This window comes from Anarrhichthys ocellatus, unplaced genomic scaffold (assembly GCF_004355925.1).
Source record: "Anarrhichthys ocellatus isolate YVR2014 unplaced genomic scaffold, GSC_Weel_1.0 scaffold10, whole genome shotgun sequence".
Lineage (NCBI taxonomy): Eukaryota > Metazoa > Chordata > Actinopteri > Perciformes > Anarhichadidae > Anarrhichthys > Anarrhichthys ocellatus.
The window spans coordinates 5,163,129-5,170,258 of NW_022280040.1; positions in this window are offsets into that span (position 1 = coordinate 5,163,129).

The following is a 7,130-nucleotide window of genomic DNA, read 5'->3' on the forward strand; positions in this document are numbered from 1 at the left end:
CTCACTCTGAGGCTACCATCAGTAACCCAAATTATTACATTTTCAAAAAAAACCTTTATATATACGTATGGATTCCTCCAGCAGGTCCAGAGGTAGCAGGGGGTAGAGTGATTACATAATGGCCTTGACATGCTAATCAAAATGTGGTGTAATTACTGACTGGCATGCATTTAACTGGTAATGACTTTACAGTGAGTTACATATACTACCCCTAAACAGCAGTGAGGACGTTATGAAGTGGTAATGTGGTTTTGTAAACTCCCAATACTTTTTCGTGTACAAATCTGGGTAGAGAATATGTCTGCATTTCTAGTGGAGCAATTACTGACGACACACCAGATATTATCATTTGGTCAATAAAACAATATAATACACAGATCACCAGCGAACGTTGGTCCAGAATGGTTCCTTTGATGTGTTTTTCATTTCAGATTTTAGGTTTGCTTGAGCTTTGCTTTCCTTTATAATGATACGAAACTACCACATTCAATTTAGACCCATCAGACATTATGATCGGGACACCTTGTTATACCCAATTGATGCTCTTGTCACACTAAATATACTTGAATTAGAATAGATAAACTGTTGGTTCAGTAACAATCGTAAACCGTGCCATCCCTCTTCTCAATGAGACTTTGGTATGGCATCCATTTCAGAATAGATAACGATCCCCTGCTGCTTGTTTGTATTTTAGAGCAGTCCTGTATACCTAAGAGAGTGTTTTCTCTCAAACTCCAAAATTAGATCAAAACAATATAAAACACACAATCCCAGAGCCAGTGGTCCAGAAATGCAATAACATGTTTTTTTTCTCATTCCAGCATTAATGAAGTTCATTCGTAACAGTTTAGTCTAATTCCCACAAATTGAAAGATGGGCTCTGCGTTAGCAGCAGTGAACAAGTACAGTGACAACTTCATTACCATAAGTAGAACTGTGCATCATAAAAATCATATTAAAAATTGCCCCCCAAATTGCCATATTAGTTTCTTTATGGGGTAATTTCCATACTACATGCAGTAATAGAATATTTTCTTTACCCTCCAGTGCATATTAAACTCACTTATCTTCCCCTGTAAACTCAAGGCGTTGTGAATTTAATGGTGAAACAGGGAAAGTTGTTTCTGTTCTTTCCAGGCAAATATGTTTACAATACAAAATTGACAGCACCATATGCTTTAAAGATGCAAATAGCCATTCAGAAGATAGTCACAACATAGTATTTTATTTCTTATTAGAAAGCAGCGCCTATGAAAATACATTAAACACAGGAATGACTTCTAATGGATTAAGAGGGTGAAGCACGCAGCTCCGTGGCTTTAAAGGATAGGTCAAGGATGGATGGATGAAGCAGGGAGTCAAAAAACGCCAATAAATGAGTGATAAATGATTCAACTCTGATTAGAAATATTGCTATTTCTCAGCGTTGTCAGTGGAATAAAGGCATCAGCACAATGGACTAGTTACTGCCTTTTTCATAATTGAGACTAGACCTGCTCGCTGTGCCCCACAGCTTATCATTAATCAAGCTGAATGAAGCTGAGGCAATGTGACAGCGTTGGATGGGGAAGGCGCTTTTTTCAGGTATAGCCAGGCGAACCTGAGAATCATTTGTTCACTACTCAAGCACCTAACTGTTTTCTGCTAGTGTTCAATGAGATCTACTTTGCTTATCATCGTTAATTGGTTGTGTAGTTGTGCTCGTTTAGACGTTATAGAGTGGGAATGTATGTCGTCTTTACAATTCATTAAGTCTCTTTTGGGTCCATTGTAGGTAACATCTAACTGCCGAGCCTCCTGCAACATTTACACATCATCTCAAACCACATCTCAAGACCTTCCATTCCAACACAAAAAAATACCCCAAATATTAGTTTTAGTTTAACTTCCAAGACATAAAACCCAGTAAATCTTCAAGTTGACAGTGACAGGCTATCCTAACTGGTTTGTCAGTAAAAAAAATCAATAAGCTGGTGGAGAGGCAAAGCCCATTATTGTTGAGAAAGATGTTCATTAATTATGTCATTTAATTGGATTTAGGCAGGTGCACAATGAACACCTCAGCCAGGGTGGTCAATGGTGGGAAAGGCCTGAGCGTCACTCCTCTCTTTTTCTATTAGGAACCAGCATGTCCCCTGTCTCCTGGAATTGCTCTGCTCTTTATTGATTAATGACCCTAATTTATTATCGAGAAGGCTGTGAGTTGTGCTAAATGTACTATTAATCAACTTTCAAGTTATGAGGATCTGCGTTGAAAATGCCTACCGAGAACGCAGGAGACCAAGCGGCTGTTTTCCCTCGGCTCCTGTTGCAAGAAGTCAAAGGTGTTGATTTTAACAGGAGTTAAGAGTCTTTCATTGCTCTAATACCTGCTCTCCAGTGTGACAAATGTTTTTGTGAGAAACTGAACATAATTCCTTTTGATGGAGTGACCGCCATGTTCTTTCCACAATTCACAGGCAAGCCAACTAGAATAATGAAACACCCGTCCACACCCTCAACGACCATCTATTCGTTTGAGAATAGGAGCGAGAAAATGCCCGCAGCTCCAAATATATCACAGATAAATCAACAATATTATATTAAGCTGAAAACAGATGAGAGGTTAAAGAACTGGGGGCAAAGCTACAATGAATTTCAACTCTCGCAAGTCTGAACAAGGCTATTATTTCCCATTGAGCGAAGACATTTATGACACTTTAAATTCAGCTTTGTAAAAACTACAATTGATCATAATTTGCGAATACATTGCCGAACATCCTACAGCTAGTAGTTACTCCAAACGCATTTGAACCCTTCAAAAGTACTCTTTTTTTTCCTGCCGCTGTGTTTTGATGTATTTTGTGAAGGATTTTACAATTAACCTCTTAAAGCAGGCTGAAACTCAGGAAGTACCACTTAAACTGTCCCTAATTTAACTGTGAAGGTTATAACTCTAGAAATCACCACACAATTATTAATGCAGTATTACTTTCTCTGTGTTAAGTTACAAGTTAACCCGAACACTTTTTAGCTATAATCCAACTTTTAACACAAAACACTGTTTTAATCAATTGTATTTTTCACTTTCTTTACTACATTTTACATACAATTCCAAACTTTGAATGTATATTTTTCCAGTTAGACCTGTGCTCCCTCACTGCCTATACAATGTACTGTTACAGCTGCAGTCATTCTGTCACCCAGAGCGATTTTACAGTATAGCAATCTATTTGAAACTCAAAAGTCATAGGAGTGTGAAAACAGCCAACAGTCATTACATTATGAGAGCAATTGTTAGTTGCAGCCCTAGTTTTCTTAAATCTTTAAAAAACATCACAATTCAAAGCCTGACAGACTGTTGCTTGCTACTGTAATCAATTAGGTCTCTAGAGGTAAAAGCTTAAGGTTAAAGGTAATTGTAAACACACTGCCATCTATCTAGGATCGGGATGCATATTCCCTGAGGGCAAGCCCTGGTGTCACAGACTGAAACAGGGTCATAGGAAGCGTGGAAGCAGTCAGAAGTCACAGGGGAAATGTAAATTGTATTCCCAAAATGGCTCCACAGTACAACATGACAGGAAACAAACTGATCTCTGGTGATGGATCCTTCAAATGATGTGGGATTATTCAATTTTTCCTTTTTTTTCTCTTAAAGGACAGTAACCTTCAAGCTTATTTTTAATTTCCCGTGCCGCGCTCACGCTCACAGCGCTGGCAGGTGTGCCTGACTCCGAGGCTGCCTGCAGCATGCATGGCTGAGCTGTGAAAAAGCAATGTCCGATAATGATCAGGGACAATCCACTGGTTTGTCAAAACCTGGCAGAATCTCCGGCTCCAGCAATAGCACCTTGTTAGATTGAGGCGCTCAATCAGGGGAGTGCTGGAGTGCCCGGCCAGGTTGTGAGTGGTGATTACCGGGGCACGGCTGTCCAAAGCCGCTGAAATGCTCCACCTCTCCACAGGAGGCCCTCTGACATTCAAGCCTGCATTTTCTGAATCAGTCTTGAGTGATTAGGGCAGCGACAGGCAAAAGGACAGATCAAACAATTATTCCTCTCTGTCCTTTTGACATGTGGCAGAGCAGGAAGAGTGCAGCTCACAATATCTACCATTCTGTCCTAATAGAAAAGAATATAGAGGTGTTTGTTTTATTCTTTATCCTAAAAATGCTGTTTGCTTTTTAAAATAATCTGTTTTACAGACACATCTTTTGAAGTGAAAGGTCAGCTTTTTTTAATTAAAACATAAACAAAACAAATGGAGAAAAAAAAAACGAATTAAACTATTTCTTACCCAAGCTTAACTGTGAGGTGTAAGTAGCGCTTTAAAACTGTTGTGCAAAAGCAATATGCCACTAATCTTTTGGTATTGGGCCTAAGTAAACTCATTTAAAGGCTGAGTATTAAAAGCAGGAATGTGCATCACTTATCCAGCGGCTATGCCTGTTTGTGTAACCTGCAGGTTCCAAAACAAAATGAACTGCATGACTGTAGAGATCAACAAAAACAAAACAGCACCGACATCCCTCAGCATTTTCAATGATATTTACATAATATTTAACTGCACTGTTGGCTCTTTCTGTTGTGTGCCGCTGTGCCATCAAAGCTGCAGGGACGTACAGCAGTAAAAATTAGTCAGCATGAACAGAGGAGAGGGAGTACAGTATGTGTCGGAGCACAAGAGGGCAGTGTAAAATCCCTCCGACAGTCATCCATCCGACTAACTTGCCTCCCACCTGAAACAACAGCCATAAAACCTGTTGTAGGCTGCCAATCTCCAGTGGCTGTTTTCCTCCGTGAAGTGCAGGCCTGAGATCTGATTACAGAGGGAAAGCTAGACCACAGTCTGCTTACCAGAGACGGGGTCACAGTCTTGTGTGACCGTTCAGCAGGGACTCCACTTTTATCTCGGAGGAGAGGGCTGTCCATCTGCATGAATGTGTTTTCAGACATGATAGCAAACAGAATGGGCGGATTAATAAAAGAGGAAAAGGAGCAAGATATCCTCACATCGCCTCTGCTTTGCTGACATCGTTCTTTAAAAAGATTAGTAAGGAGAAGATTATAGGTAATGAGTTGAAAAGTGTAAAATTCAGGGAACGTTGATCGCGTGGCTTTCTGTGAATGAGTTGTTCGCTCTCTGTGGAACACTCACCTGCGATGGGGGGAGATGGAACGTGAATACACCTTGATGCTGTTGGAAATAACTTAAACATCGACATCTTCATTCAGAGCTCGAAAATGTTGCAGAAGCCAAAGTGACTACCAGCAGAGCATTTGGGTGAACTAATCCATGGAGGAAATTATATGCTGTATAAATGTAATCACATGGATAAAGAAACTATAATCCACAGAGTTTTAGTAGCTATAAAATGTCACATGAAGATCGTCATCAGCAAAAACACACTAAATCATAGTGCTCCTAGTAAGAAGCATAAAAATAAATGTGCGTATGCAATATTTTAGAGTTTGAAGCAGCATACATTGCGTCCTGTATGCTTATGTGTGTGTGTGTGTGTGTGTGTGTGTGTGTGTGATATTTTGGTTCTAGCCTTTCAAAAAGTGGCCTAGCACTTCAAAGGCTGAGGGATTAGAGGTTTTTTTCATCCCATAATTAATATGACGGAGGAGAGAGCGACAGCACCTGAAAACTGGACAGAGCCGCCAGTATCCTGCTGTGGCCAGAGAGCACCCCACTACCCACAATGCACCACATGCCGACTCCTTCAAAGACACAATACCATGTTAACCACATGTCTTCATTCAATAGGCTTAAGGCTATCTTTCTCGGTTCATGTCTGGTGTTTGAAGACCAAAACAAATAAATACAACACATGTATTTGTTCAAATTAAAATGAAGAACTTCGCTGTCCTGTTTCTGCTTTAAATATATTTTGGGGAAATTCTTGACATGTTTTTTGACCTTTAACCCCCGTGGGTCATGAGGTGTCTTTTTGAAGCCTGATCAGCTGCGTTTTCAGTTTCTTGGATAAAATCTGCCAACGCTTAAAACACAAAAACAATGTATATCATTATGTGGCATGCAATGACATATCTATGCATCAACACTATTTAAAAATATATTTCAGCATGTTAAGGACATTTCTAATTACTATACAGACAGTTCTACCTTTTTTTAATGACATACACTATACTGTAAAATCTGAATTTGACATTTTCTCCTCTAGTTATCTCATGCCAGACTACAGGTGAAAGGTTGCATTGCTTTCAGAGGGAATGCTGATTTGAAATTGCCAGCAGTTGTTTTGGAGAATTCCCTGGTTGCTTTGAAGTGTGCACCCCACTGAGTGTCCTAACTTTGACACAGAGAGCCATGGCTGCGGCTATTTATACATCTTGTGGGAGAATAGGTTTCCCCCACGTAACAGACTTTTTTTTTCTCCCTCTTTTTTCCTCTGAGGCTATCCCTAAAATTCAGCCATGCCACAGAATCGGTTGTTGAGTTAGTGTGATAATTGAGAGACGTACAAAAGCATCTAGTTTTAGTGGATCATACATGCTGTTGTTTTACGTTGTTATTTTCACTGCTGTTGAGGATTGTAAGTGCGTCCTTGGCGACTTCTATACAGCAAAGTACCAGGGTCACAGTCAGAGAGTCCAAACCAATGCATCTCTTACAATTCTCACAGTCTATTGATTCTCCCTCTGAAATTTATGTTGCTTTTCACTGGGACCCCCTACTGTGGCCCTCACAGCCTCCCCCACAGGAGGGTCACAGTGACACAAGAGTGTTGGGCCAGATGCCGAGTGATCCCCTCTGATGCACCTCCACTTCCAAAAGCCACATCCATCGCCACTGTGGGACAATCAGCCAAGACCCTCATTGAAATACCACACACCAAACCTGAATCACCAGCATCGCCCGCTCTCCTGCTTGCAGTTTTTTTTATTTTATTTTTTTATTCTATCAACAACAGCAAGTGTAAATCTCCGGCGCAAATGCTTGGAGAAAAAAAAGATGGGAGAAGAACTGGGGACGATGAAGAGGGCGAAAACAGAAAGAAAGAAGAAGAAAAAAACACAGAAGCGGAGAACAAAACAGCCCAGCTGGTCCACCTTTGCCACTGGACGCCAGTGAAGTCACCCTGTGTTTTTGTGAGGGTGCGTGTGAACAAAACGGTCTTT